The sequence below is a fragment of the Triticum urartu genome, chromosome 5A (assembly GCF_056163025.1).
Source record: "Triticum urartu cultivar PI428250 chromosome 5A, HENAU_Tu73, whole genome shotgun sequence".
In the NCBI taxonomy this organism is placed as follows: domain Eukaryota; kingdom Viridiplantae; phylum Streptophyta; class Magnoliopsida; order Poales; family Poaceae; genus Triticum; species Triticum urartu.
The window spans coordinates 537,596,190-537,611,151 of NC_141877.1; the positions used below are offsets into that span (position 1 = coordinate 537,596,190).

The 14,962-nt window shown below is 47.3% G+C and overlaps 1 pseudogene; it reads right to left on the minus strand.

Annotated features, from left to right (window-relative positions):
- Positions 1-2,326: 2,326 nt before the first annotated feature.
- On the minus strand, positions 2,327-5,253 carry LOC147972607 (uncharacterized; annotated as a pseudogene).
- Positions 5,254-14,962: the final 9,709 nt, after the last annotated feature.

Below are 14,962 nucleotides of genomic sequence, written 5' to 3' on the forward strand. Positions count from 1 at the left end.
TTATGCACAAACCACATAAACACTTTGATTTTCAAAGGTACTTTGACTTTCCAAACATGCTTCAAACGAGGAATCGCGCTAGAATTGATAACATCCAAGTACATGGATTTGACCAAAAACTCTCCATTCTTAGTTAGTTTCTAGCATAACCGATCGGGCTGTTGAGACAGCTGAACATCTATCAATCTTCTAACAAGATTGAGCCAGGCCTCCCAACAGTTTCCCACTAGCGTCCTCTGAAATTGAATATTGACCGGAGTGGACTGCAGTACTGTTGCAACGTACGCGTCTCTGCGCTGAACAATGCTATACAGAGAAGGCTATTGGAGTGCGAGGGGCGTCTCCCCTAGCCATGTATCCTCCCAGAATCTCGTAGCGGTACCGTTTCCAACTATGAACCTCGGTCCTTTGTGTGTTTGGAAGTAGTGACCTATGTCACAATTCACTTTAATCTCAACACTCCCTTTTTGCGTGAAAGAGTCTACCTGGTGTCTCCACGCTTGATCAAAACCTTTCATACGCAAAGCCTGTTGAAGGAAAGGCCATTTGACCTTATCGTACGCTTTCTCAAAGTCCACTTTGAAAACAACTCCGTCTAGTTTTTTCGTGTGGATTTCATGGAGCGTTTCATGCAGGACGACAACCCCTTCTAGGATGTTTCTGTATGGCATGAAAGCAGTCTGGGACGGTTGCACCACAGAGTGCGCAATTTGCATAAGCCTATTAGTCCCGACCTTAGTGAAAATTTTGAAACTTACATTAAGAAGACAGATAGGCCTGAACTTCTCAATACGAACGGCCTCTATTTTCTTAGGCAGTAAATTTATCGTTCCATAATTTAATTGAAACAACTGAAGCTGTCCAGAGAATAACTCATGGAACATCGGAAGCAAATCCCCTTTGATAATGTGCCAGCACTTTTTGTAAAACTCCGCCGAAAAACCATCCGGCCCTGGAGCCTTAGTGTTCTTCATTTGTGAAATGGCCTCAAACACCTCTTTCTCTGTAAATGGGGCAGTCAATATATCATTCTCGTCCGCCGCAAGTTGAGGGACATCCTCAACCCTGGACTCATCTAAGGATACGAAGTTATCCTCTGGAGGCCCATACAACTGCTTATAGTAATTAGTTATATAGACTTTTAGGTTCTCCTGTCCTAAAATTGTCCCCTCATCCTGCTCAAGCTGAAATATCCTCTTCTTTCGGTGTTTGCCATTTGCAATCATATGAAAGAATTGAGTGTTGTCATCCCCATGGACTATTTTGCGAACCTTAGCTCGCAATGCCCACTTCAATTCCTCCTCTCGAAGGAGTTCTTTCAGTCTCAACTCCGCCTTCATTTTAGTTTCCAGTTCTCTGGTATCTAAAATAGTGGACTCGGCTTTTAAATCTAGGGATTGAATAAGTATAAGGAGCCTTTCCTTTTTAGCTTTATAAATCCCATGCATATGCTTAGCCCATCCACGAAGGAATCTTCGTAGATGCCTAATCTTATTCTGCCATCTTTCAACAGGAGAGCTCCCTCCTGAATCTTTAGCCCATTCTCGTGCTATCAGATCTAGGAACCCTTCTCTTTCAAACCACGCTAATTCAAAGGAAAAAATATTCTTATTCCCCATATGGGTGGCCTCACCAGAATCAACTAGCAACGGGGTGTGATCCGAGATTACGCGCAATAACACTTGGACTGTTACCAGGGGAAACTTCTGCTCCCATTCGACACTAGCGAGGACACAGTCCAACTTCTCAAATGTCGGGTTTGGCAATGTATTAGCCCAAGTGAATTTCCTACCAGAAAGCTCTATTTCTCTAAGATCCAGGCTTTCGATTATGGTATTGAACATAAAAGACCATGTGTCGTCAAAATTATCATTATTCTTTTCCTTCATCCTTCGAATAATGTTAAAATCACCCCCAACGAGGATTGGGAGCTGCTCGCTACCGCAAATACGAACAAGATCAGCCAAAAATATCTGGTTTGAGTTCTAGCTGCGCGGCACCATACACCGTCACCAATGCCCAATTAATCCATTGGCCTTTGATCTGACCCAAAATTTTACCGCAAAATCTCCCATGACCACACTCCGAACTTCCAAAGACTCACATTTAACCCCAAGTAAGATCCCACCGGACCTTCCTCTTGGAGGTAGGCAATGCCAGTCGAAATCGACACCCCCCGATAAAGTGCTAAGGAACTGGGGTGTGAAATTGTCCCTTCCAGTTTCGGAAAGGGCGGTAAAATCCAACTGGTGTTCAATAGACGCATCCGCTAGAAACCTTCTTTTAGCCAAGTCTTTAAGACCTCTACTATTCCAAAAGGTGCCTCTCATATTTTATCATGAAATTTTTTAGAGGTACAGATCCTAGCACTTCTACGCACAGCCAAAACTAGATAAACCTTTCGTTTCCACTTCCGCTTAGGCTTATTTTGATCCTCCAGCCGGTCCTCACAACCGGACTCCATGGACTTAACCTCTGGAACACCTACATGGATCGAGTCCCTAGGGGAGGTAAATCCCTCATCCTGCTATGTCCCAGGAAGTGAAGGGGCAAGATCCGCACAAAAACTATCAAGAACCCTGACTCCCAACGCATCTATGTAGGAATCATTCATGGGTTTAACAGATGCTAAGTTACGAATCATTTCCAAAGCGCGCTCCGCTTCGAGATCGAGAATATCATTAACTGATTTAGTGATTCCACTACCATTACTACCTAGTGAAACCCCTAATTGATTTGCATTGTGAACAATCTCATCATTGGACAAATGTAGAATCAAATTTGACGTATTGACCAATATACCAGTAGTGACCTAAATGTCACGAAGCTTGGCCGCCCCCATAGCGCACCTTAGCTGCATATCATCAACATCCGGCTGATCCTAAAGACGACTGCTCATCCTTCGTCCTTCAGAAACAGGATCCAGGATCCCTCCAAAAGCAATGATCTCCTCCTGCATGGCCCCATTTGGGGTGGGGCCTCCTTGCCAACCCCCAACAGAGCTCGACTGAACTAGGGCAGCCAATAAACCACTGAGAGTCGTCAAAACCTCCCACGGCAACGGCCGGTGACCGGATCCCAGGGACGCCACAGGATCCCCACCAAGCAAAGGCGCCAAGGGAGAAGTAGGGGCGGGGGCCACCTGCCCGCGCTCCCCTCCTGGCATGGCCCCACCGCTGGAGTGAGGCATGGCCACCATCGGGCTCGCCACCTGAGGCGGAGCAGCCGCCGTGGACACCGCCGCGACCGAGTGCGCCAAGGGAGAAGCGGGGGCGGAGGCCTCCTGCCCGCGCCCCCTCCCGGTCCAGCCATCGACGCCGAGCGTGCCATAGGAGAGGCAAGGGCGGGGGCCTCCTGCCTGCGCCCCCACCCCGTCCGGCTGTCGTGGTCGAGTGTGTCAAAGGAGAGACAGGGGCAAAGGCCTCCTGCCCGCGCCCACCACCCAATCTGACCGCACTGCTAGCCCGCGGCACGGCCACCTCCGCACCAGTCCTCGTCGGGCTCTTCGCCAGCGGAGATGGAGGGGTAGATCATAGGGCCACCTCCCCAAGATCATCCCCACCAACTAGGCACAATTGGGCTCCCAGATCAATCGCCCCCGGTGATGTCGGTGAACTCTCCACCGAGTGTATCGCCGCAACAAACTCATCATCCACCTGTACATCAGCAAGAACAAAATCCAGGGGAGGAAGCGATCGCTCAAGTAAATCATCACGCTCCACCCGATCGCTCCATAATCGAGGAGGAGCAGAAGCAGGCTCGAACGAACCAAATCTCAACGTGTTCATGGGTGCAGCCGTCAAGGGTGTAGTCCCTTTCCCGGATGCCGGTGCATCAGAACCCGAGATGTTAGACGCATCGCGCCCACGGTCATCCTCTCGCACCTCCTTATTCCCCGAGCCATCATCCTTATCAAGCATGTCAACATCATTCACAGCCAAAGCCTCAGAGAAAAGCTAGGTGTCCTCGAACTCGATATCGAGGTTATAAATCATGCCTCTATGAGTCCACTTGAGCACATCTGGCATGTAATCTATATCGAGGATACTCACAAGCAGTCTGGCCACCACGTTAGCGCAGGTAAAGGCCATATCCACCCTCTCGGTTTTCCCAACTAGCGTCCCCAAACTAGCCAAAACTCGAACATCATTCAACGGCTTTGAAGGTGCCCCCGAGAATCGTAGCCAAACCTGAGTGAGAGGTTTATCCTTCGGCTCAACCTTCTTCCACTCATGAAACTCGAGGATGCACTGAGTACCGGGACCTCTACACAACCCAAAACTCAGAAGCCGCTCCAAGTCCTCAGTCGAGGGAAAGTCAACCTTGTACATATTATCCATGAGCCTAATAAGTTCTCACTGATGGTTATCTGGAGCTAGCTCATTCAGCTTGTGCATCAGTCAAGTCACCCTTGGTCACATTCACTACCCCCGTGGTCGCATTCTGAGGCACATCAGGGATCTCCATAGCACTGGCAGATTCAAAAACATCAACTTAGCGCAGCTCACACCATAAATAGTCACACCCGGCATTGGTTCACGCAGAAGAGGGCACTCTCTCGTAGCATGCACCGGTTTGGAGTAAGTGTGACAAAGTTCAGCAGTACATTCAGCAATGAAGTGCCCTTGCTCACCACAGCGATAGCAAAGTATTTTCTCTTTCTTGCGGGCCCATTTGCTAGCTCTCTCACCGCCCAGCTTGTCAGAAACCCCCACAGCACCCGCCACCGCCTGCTCAATCGCGAGCATAGCCGCAGTAGCCAAGGCCGAAACTGCAGCCAAGACCTGCCCAGATAACGCGGGCGTCTGCGCCGCACCCACCTCCGAGGACACCGTCGGCTCAGGACGTCGAAAGCGGTACTAGTAGCAGGCGGTGGAGGCTGACGGTAGCTGTTCTTGCCACCGCAGCTAGTACGAGAACCTTTGTATCCACCTCTCTACCGGTAGTCTGGGCCAGATGCCCCCTCCATAAAACCTCCCGGAGGGCCGTAAAACGGACGCTCCGTCATATCATCGCTTTGCCAAGCAAAGCCACGACCTCCACCCAATGAAGACGAACCGCGATGCTGACCCTCTCCATACGCGTCATATCCATTATCTCCCCATTAACCCCGGGGAGGATCGCGCCCAGGATGGCCAGTATCTCTGCCACGGAACGTCGGGAATCGATGATGGCTCGTGCCACCACCGCCACCACCACGGCGAGCCGGCTGCCCCGCCCTAACCGCGGCGGGGCTTGACCCGCGAGCTCCATTCACTGGTAGAAAAAGGGCCTGTTGTCCCGGTTTGTAAGGGCCTTTTGTCCCGGTTCCTGAACTGGGACTAAAGGGTCGGGACTAATGCCCTGTACCTTTAGTCCTGGTTCAATCCAGAACCGGGACAGATGGGCCTCCACGTGGCCTGTGCGCGGAGCCCAGGCAGGAGACCCTTTGGTCCCGGTTGGTGGCACCAACCGGGACCAATAGGCATCCACGCGTCAGCATTTCTGTGGCTGGGGTTTTTGTTTTTTTTAAAGGAGGGGGGTTGGGGGGTTAATTTAGGTGTTTCATATATTGTGTTAGCTAGCTATAATTAATAGAGAGAAGTGTCCTCTCTTATGTCCGTGCTTGGTCGACGCTACGTACTATACATACGTATAGAGAGGACTAGACACGCTAGCTAGGTAGTAAGCAAACGAAGGAAACAGAAGATCGTCATGAACATATATGCATACAGAGAGAAGTGATATCGACCACCTCTCCTTCTCCGAGAGATTGGTCGAACAACAAGTTCTCGTATATCTATCCGACACTACCGGCTACATATATACAATAATTATCTCTTACAAATATAATCATACGGACTCATGGTCCACATAGTATTCTCCGTCTTCAGCGATCACGTGGTCAAGAAAGAATGCGGCCAATTCCTGTTGAATTGCTCGCATGCGGGGTCCTCCTCCTTTTCTAAAAAAAAGTATCCGGTTTGTCCTTGTGATTTGTTTGTCCTTGTACATTTATAATCTTTGGGAATTTTTTCTACAACTTTTGGTTCTGTTAATTACTTTGGGATCTTTGTCTTTTATTTGCTTATCTGATATGCACCGCTGTATAAGTGATATGAGCCTTCTAAAAGCTTTTTCTCTATATGACGTTTTATGAAAATGTCTGTTCCCGCCTGCCCCCAATTATGAACGACTAGTTGTCAACCCGTGCTTCTGCATGGGCTAGGAACTACTCCATGATGGCACACTATAGTAATATAAATACTCCATGATGGTAGATCTGTTATAATTGTATGATTCTATGGATATTATGTTAGTAATTAAGGCAAAAACACATAGATGTCTAGTTTTGGCCTCCAAAAAGGATACAGTTTAAGCATACTGAGATTCCTATAGGATCATCCATATAAGTTGGCATCATTGATTAATTTGTGCCTACTGTCAATGAAAACATAACTGAAAAAAAGTATGCAAGGAAACACACTCAACATAACTATTGTGCAACCACTTGATAACTAGTACTTTTTCAGACATATAAGAATACAGTTCGCGACATATAAGAATACAGTTCGCGTGTCTATCGCCAATGGTTTCTCAAAATTGTATTACCAAAAATGAAGGAAACAAAGCAACGAAATGGAGACAACTTGAGACATATTTAAAAAATCAATGAAAAGAATAAAATAGCAGAATAAAAATAAAAGTTAGATTATACATTCTCAATTTTAAACCAAGGAATGATAATCATACATAACTGCCTTAACCTAAAAAACCCTAAAAAACCATATGCACACACGTCTAATATTGGCACTTATAATTTTTGGATTGAAATTAATGGGCCATTGCTATTTTTACAGTTTCATATTATAGAAAAAAGATCTCTTATTTATTATACGACAACCATGCAACAGAATAACAAATAGGTATGCAAATCTCTAGGATGTTTTGCTGATAAACAAAGTGCTTTATTGATTTAACTGGAGATAATGAACCCATACTAACTTAATATTCTAGCATTATTAAAGATTATTTTTTATTAAAGGTGAATGTACAATATCAATTATATTAGTGTTTAATGGAAAGAAAGAGAACCCGTCAGGGAGACGTCGGGCTTAATCCTATTCATGTACGCGGGGTTACTTGTGTTCATGAGGCAACATCTAGCTTCTGAAAGACCCTGACCATCAAATTTAAAGGAAAGAGGTCAAGTTTTTTTTTTTGTTTATTCAGCACCAAGACGTGGTTGTTTTTTCTTTGCAGCTAACTTAGACGTGGGCACTGTGGAAATTTTTTTTGAATGTATGGGCTGTTAACTCGTAGAATATCTCCTATCCACAACAAACTCAAGAGATTTTAGTGTTAGAGAGAAAGATCGGTAAATGTAAAACAATTTATTTTTGGCTCTTTTTTTCGACGTGAGGCTTCAGGTCTATTTTTATGTATGTGTGTGGAATTTGCTTTTTCCACACTGAGATTTGGACTCCTTTTTTACGTGCAGCTTCAAGACTTAGTTTTTTAGGGATTTCAAGGCTTATTATCTGTGTGTTTTTTTAACACCTATCGGTGTGTTTTTTGAAGGAAAGAAGGCATGTTGTTTTTATTTATTTTTCAGAACTTGGGCCTTTTTTTGTACGTGTGAGCTGAATCCTAGCACGTATAATATATCTTGACCACCAAATTTAAAGGAAAGACACATGTTTTGTTTTTCCTTTTACAGAGCCTAGACGTGTGTTTTTTTTTTCTGAGCAACTAACTTTTTTTTTGAGGGATTCTGAGCAACTAACTTAGATGTGGGCGTTGACAACTTTTTTGTATCGTGTGGGCTTAGTCCTATTCATGTACGTGCGTGGTTTTTATTTTGTTATTGATGCATCGTATTTTCTTAGATCTTGACCATCAAATTTATAATCTAATGGCTAAATTAATTTTGATGATGTGGATTAACGTGGAGCCTATTATGGTGCCTCCAATTAGTATATATATATAAAAGAAGATTTGGTGCTTTGTGCTACTCCTACTACTGCTGCTTATCTTTTGCTGTTGCTGATTCACTGAGATTTCAGGGACAAAAATCTGCACCCTCTTCATCTCCGCCAGGAGCGATTCAGAGCCATCCATGTTCACGTCCCTCTCCCGTATTTTGGCGTTGATGATTCCACAATTTTGTTTGATCTTCAAGCTGGCATGAGCTCCCACATTCCCCGCCTACAATCTTTTGAACAACTTTCTCTTCGCCTACCACCTGGCCGGTTTGCTGTTGCTGTTTCGGTCCAGTGATAGAAGAATCCGCAAAGGTGTGGAGCGGTGACAATGGTGCAAGAACGTCGTAGTTTGCCTTAGCATGAATGAACGAGACGTGCTAAACTTTGGTCACCAAACCTTATAAGATACAGAAGCATAAAATTCTTCATTATTCAAATGGCCGCAGGAGTTTTGTGGTAGAATAGTGGTATCGCGTCATTGCATTCGCTTCCGAAGCGAAAAGTCACGAGTAGGTACGACCGTCCCATGATTGTTCTCATAAGTCCATTATTATCTGATTTTTATGCCTACTCCAACGCATGACCCCGAACGGATGTTTGTTTGGTTTGGATTTATGTCTATTTGGGTCGGAAAAATGGTCTGCATTCGGCCCTTTCTACCTTTGCTGCGCTGGCCGTGCGCCCATCCGGCGGACGCATTTCGTTCCGCGGCCTGAATATTTTGACAAAGAGAAATGAATAGAAATTTACGCCGCAATAAGAGTCATGCCATCGGCCATAGTTCATGCCAGTCAGAGCACCAGCAGCCGACACCCATCCCAGCCGACAAAAAATTATCACACCCATTGTTTTCACGCCGACAAATAAAAGCCAGCGGCCGGCACACTTGCCAGCGCACAGAAAAACGACCATAGTTCATGTCTGGCGGCCCCTAAATTCATGTCGGCACACAAGCCGGCATATAAAATGACGCCAGTCTTGGTCGTAGCTCAATCATCTTGCTCGAGCATCTCCTTTTGCTTCTTCTCGAACCAAATTCTCTCTGGGGACATATTGCTCAAGTCCACGGTCATGAAAGCTAGTGCCACCTCTTTTGCTTTGGTGTCGGCATTGGTGGTCTCAATCTCAAGTTTCTTTGTTTGGACGGCCTCCTTGATCTCTAACTTCCTCCTCTTGTAGACCTCCTCCATCTCGATCTTCTTTCTTTTCAGCTCCATGAAGGCCATCGTGTTTTCCTTGCTGCTTCTTCTCGTCCTCACTTCCCTTTGAGTCATCATGCCTCCCAAAGTTGCTTGCAAGGCGAAAAATGCCACATCATGTTTCTCGTCCACCTTTGAGTTGGTCTTGCCCCTCGGCCGTTTCAATCCATCTTCATGCCCAACGACAGACGCCACCCCTCCATTCTTCTTTAGTGCGGCATATTGACCTTTAAACTTGTGGCAATCCTTGGCGAGCATCCAACAATGGGTGACGGTGAAAGGCTTGTTCGCATGTTGGGCCTTGAAGGCTTCCAAAGTTTGAAATGCCTACAAAAAAAGAAAGCGAAGGCCACAAACTAATTGCGAGGACACAAAATGCAACAAACATGAAAACGTGACATAGAAACAAAAAAAGAGAAGAGGTAATACACCATGTCACTCACGCCCGGGCAACTCATGGGATGGCCTTCAACATTCTTAAGGGCGGCACAAAACTTATTGCATTCTTGTTGGATAAACCCCACCTCTTTTTGATTGAGTTGAGGCCACGAATACTCGCAAACTTCTAGGGTGGAAACTACCTAAGTTCATGAAAATTCGCATGAACTCTCCCCCAAAAAGGGGAACCTTTTTGCTTGGTGCCAGTCTTGGGATCTTTCCCTATTTCCACCAAACTCTCACAAATAAACTTGTCTTCATCTTTGGTATATGATCCCGTGCGAATGCTTTGCCTCATCTTTTGTGCATTGGCTCTTAGGGTGAGCTCGTCGATAAACAATGGCTCCTCCACAATGTCTACGTCCTCTTATTCATCTCCCCAATACGTGTCTTCAAGCCATGCATCATCTTGGCCGTCAGTCTCCTCTTGGTTGCAATGGCGGTCAATGTGTTCGACACCATCATCTTAGCCACAACCGTCTTGGCTTTGGGTCTCGTCAAGATTGTAGCCTTGGCCATGGCCCTCAGGGATGGAAAGCTTGGCCACGACCATTATAAATGATGTTCTCCATGAAATCATCAAAGTCCGGGTCATCTTACAACGGTGTTAGGTTGGGCGTTCCATCTAACAGTTGGCGGGCGCCGGGAAGGTTGGCCGTAGGAATCACCCACTGCTGCTTCCCTTGCAACCCGGCGGCCGACTGGCCGCCTCCATTGCACCCAGGCGTGATGTAGAGGTCGATGTTGGCCGCCGCCACCGGACCCAGGCGTGACGTACAGGTCAATGCTGGCCGGGGGGGGGGGGGGGGGTGGCCGACGCAATCACGCTGCATCCTACGATGTGGAGAAGCGGGTCGCGGCATGCTCATGTGCCCGATGAAGCCCACCCATCTATGGTGTTGTTGAGGAGCTTGGCGATTGGCCCATCTATGTTGTTGTTGAGGAGCATGTGCTAGCCGCAGCCATGGCGGCGGCAATGGCAGTAAAAATGGTTGGTGTGGGTCGACATATCCCTAGGATGCGGAGGGCGTGCTGCGTTGCCTTGTTGATTAGGGCCTCGCTATCCTCAACGACCACCTTCTGGTGCGCTGTGGCAGCGCCGAGGGTGGTCTAGGCAGCGGGTTTCCCAGTCCGCAGCAACGGTCCTCTGGCCTTTCCTCTTGCCTGTTTCTCGAGCGAGCTGCTCCCGTGAGAGTACCTTTTTGGGTGTCTTCTTCGGGGCCGCGGGAAGATCGGCGGTGGTGGCCGGGATGCGAGTGGGGCGCTTCGGGGTGGTGGCCATGGCAAGAGCGGGAGGGCTGGAGGGTTTTTAGGAGAGAAGGGGGGAAATGGGAACGTCGTGTCACGGCCGAGGGGGAGGGGGGGGGGGGGAGGGGGAGGACAAGGGCGCGTGTCCCGCCCGGCCGCGCTCTTTTCGGGATAAGCAATATTAACACAAAGCAATGAATGCCCGTCCGTTTGCAGTCATGCGTTGGGCTATGATTTATGTCCGTTTCAACTCAAACGGACATGGAGGGACCAAATTGGATCTTGGTGTTGTCCTTAACAGTTCGGGATAAGATTCTATACTGTCTCATTCTCGTGATCTGGATACAATTCCTTTTTCTCAGGAAACATGAGGAAGATTCAGTGTTCTGGTCATCTTTTTTTAGGAGTTGCTTTTGCTTCTATTAAAAAGTTTCTGGGATTTTGTCTACTGTCAGCAGCGCTTTTGGTTCGTGTTAGTACTTTGGGACTTTGTAGGTACTAAAATGCTAATAGTTGTCTTGCTTCGTGTTAATATTGCTTATGTGTTCCTGGGTTTACATGTGGATTTTTTTTATGGAATCTTAAACAATTGATGGGGACGGCCTACTGTTTGCTTGCTTGTAGGATGCACCGCTGGATGAAAGCTGGTGCGGGTTATTTAAAAGTTTTTTTTTCTAGAGTAAAAGATCTCAAAGCCCCGGATCTATTTCATTTGAAATGGAATGAAAAGGATTCAATTATCCAGAAGTTCATCTATGAATTTTCCTCTCTCTAAAAGTTCCATCTCTGAATCATCTCTGGATAGCTGGAGTTTGGACTTTTTTTAATACACCATGTAAAGGTGTATCATATAGAAGAAGGGCGAAGCAGTCAGAACCACACCAAAAGACAAACAACTCCACGCTAATCCCTGGGACTAGAACCACACCTCTACTACAATCAAACAACAAGGGAACTCGCCATGCCCGATCTCTAGCTAAGAAAACGAGGAGACGAGGCACAAAGCAAACAGGACGAGCCAGTACTGATGCACTACGGAACCAAGATGCCACGACGACCATAGGACCGACTAAATCAACGTACCACCCCACCTACAATGCCTAGAGAAGTCGGCAAGTAGGTGGGAGGACTTAGCTGATACAGAGGAAGAAGACGCGCCAAAAGCATTGGCGATGGCAATACATTGCGCCCCCAAGGCCCATGAGTGGCAACCCCAACCGAAATCGAGTCACGCCAAGCTCCAACTCCGAGGACTCCCTGAATCGTCAAGGCAGTGCCTTGAAGGGCACGATGTCATGATGCCACCGCTGCCTGTTTCAACGGAAATGCAAAATGGAATTTTTTATGTGGCAACGGAAACAAAAATGAAATGATGTTTTTCGGTGGAACACATGTGAAAATGGAACTTTTCGTTTCCGTTGATATGGAATTTCTGTTTCTACTATAAACCCATGGCTATTTTGTAGCCCAACTACCAAACAACACACAATGACACAATGAGTAGAATGAGCAGAATGAGTAGAATGAGCAACTTTTACTACGACACACATACTCAACTAGACCTTATATGAAATTGTTATATACTACTACAATACTACCCTATGTTAACAACACAACCATATTATTTTGTAGCCATATTAACAATCCCATTAATCTGTTTGTTTTTGGTCTGTATTTCTCTATGATTCAAAGGGGTTTTAAGTTTCGGTCAACACATATTTTGTTTTCGTGTCCGTTCTGTATACGCTCCGTGTTTGTTTCCTGTAGTATCTGGTTCTGTATTTGTTTCCGTGGCTTTTGTATCCGTTTCTGCTTCTACAAAAAAAATATGAAAACAAATATGATAACATCCAGTTCAGTCCGTTTCCGCGCCGTTTTCATCCCTAGTGGTAGCACCTACTTCCGTTCATTTCTGCTCGATTTTCATCCCTACTCCCATGCACCTTTTTTTTTACATGCAAGGCAGGAGCTCTACTGCACCCGTCCCTACATCCGCCCACCCTCCCCGGTTGTATCCTGCTGTTGGTGACGGTAGAGGCATCGACCGGCTTGGAAAAAACGATGGGAAGGCACCAAGATGGTGTGGCCTGTGGCCTGGAAAGAGCGGAGGCACAGCCGCGACCATCTCCAGGACTTCTTCCAGTCCCACCCTCTCTCCGATGGTGCCGGATGTCGGCAAGAGGCAGCATCACCCGATCACGAAGGCTTTGGAGTTTGGATCGTGTGTAACATCTGGTCTTGCATCTATTTATTTCTCATGATGTGACATCTGGTCATCTGAAAGTTTGGATCGTATGTCTTCGTGTGGCTGTCTTGCTGGATTTTATGGGGACATCAGCCTGATTCCTCCCTTTGGTCTGTTAGAAATAATCTTGAGGTAGTAAAGAATGTGATCACAAAAAGTATTGGTAGTTCGTGTCTCAATAGCACACGTAGTATACATGCATGTATTCGGTGTGTGTTGTGTTGGCTACAAGGCGATCAACGTGGCCGTGTAATTAGACTGGGAAATTACCAAGCTGAGTCTGGCTAGGACTTGTGTCTAGGTGTGTTGGTAGGAGTTGTACTAGGATTAGGAGTTGATGTCTGAGTCGGTCCGTGTGAGACATAGTACCTTAGGTGGGCAGCTTCATGTGTGTGTATATATACACGGGAGGCTGTACGAGATTGTAACACCGTGAGAAAAAAAGAGAAAAGAATAAAAAGAAGAGAGGCACGATACGTGCCTTTGCCAAAAGTTTTTGTGTGTGCGTTTTCGTCTTGATTTGATGTGATTCATTCTGGGGACGAATTCTAACATGGTCTAGCATCAATAGTTGGGGATTGTGATGCTGTGAAAATACGCAACTATATTACTTCTTTATACTACTACTACTTATCTAATATCGCTCACTGAGATTTTAGGGAGGAAAGCCAACATCTTCTACATCCCTGGCAGCAGTGATTTGGACTAGTCCATGCACATGACTCTCGTCTTTTTGGTGTTGCTCATTCTGAATTTGTTTGATCTTGAGGCACGCATGTGCTCCGATGTTTTCTGCCTACAAACTTTTGGCCAGGGTTCTCTGTGACTACCCGGTTTGCCTGTTGCTGTTCGGTGCCGTGCCAGCAGAACCAAGGGCCGTCATCGGTCATGGTGCATTGAACATATAAATGACGATAGGAACCCAGCCATTCTCAGACCATCCACGCGTCCACCCTTTGCAAATCTCGTTCGTTTTTACCTCACTTCCTGCCTAGCCTCTCTCGATGACGCCTGGGCCCAGTAGTGTGGCCCCTTGCGTCCCGGCGAGCAGAGAAGCGAGAGAGAGCACAAAAGGTAGATGCGCGTGAACTAACCTGCGACCCCCACCTCCTCTCCTGCCGCCGCCGCCTCCTCTCTCGTCTGCCGCCGCCCCCGTCTCCACTATCTCTGTCCGACGCCGAGGAGAGGCTCACCCCACAGCCCCTTCTCCACCCACGACCAATGGTTGGGGAGGCGGGCTCTTCTCGCTGGGGTGGAGGAGCAGGGGAGGGCTGGGAGGCCGGCCGGTGGGGGGGCATTGAGGCCAGCCTGCTACGATGGAGCAGCGAGGCCCGAGCTCTAGGCGTCGGAGAAGAGACCGACGTGGGGCGCAAGGAGTATGGGAGGGTGGGGCTTTCATCTGCGACCTCGGCATCGGTGCTCGGCTGGCGAATGGGGCGGCCCTCACACGAAGTCCACGCCGAGTCTAGCTTACGAGCCCCATGGTTGTGGTTGGTTTATCCTCCTATCTCCAGATCCCCTCTTGCTCATTCTCCTGCTCTCCCCATGTCCTCCTGTGTTGTTTGTGTTCCTCCGATTTGCAAGGATTGTGGGAAGCAATATACGTGGGTGAGTTGTTTCCCAGCCGCAATAGGCGTCGGTTCTGGCGAACACGAGCAGCAGCCGCAACAGGTGGCCGTGCTGAGAAGTGATTGTCCATGGCGCCGGTGTCCTCGGCGGAAAGGCGAAGCCAAGATGAACCTATCATATTTTTGTCAGCCATGGAAGATGCAGAAGAAACAAGCGGCGGTTCATTTTCCATTGTAGCATTGGTTTGTTGCAAGGCTTCCTCAGATTGTGTGGAATCAGTTTGAACATGCAGCTGAGCA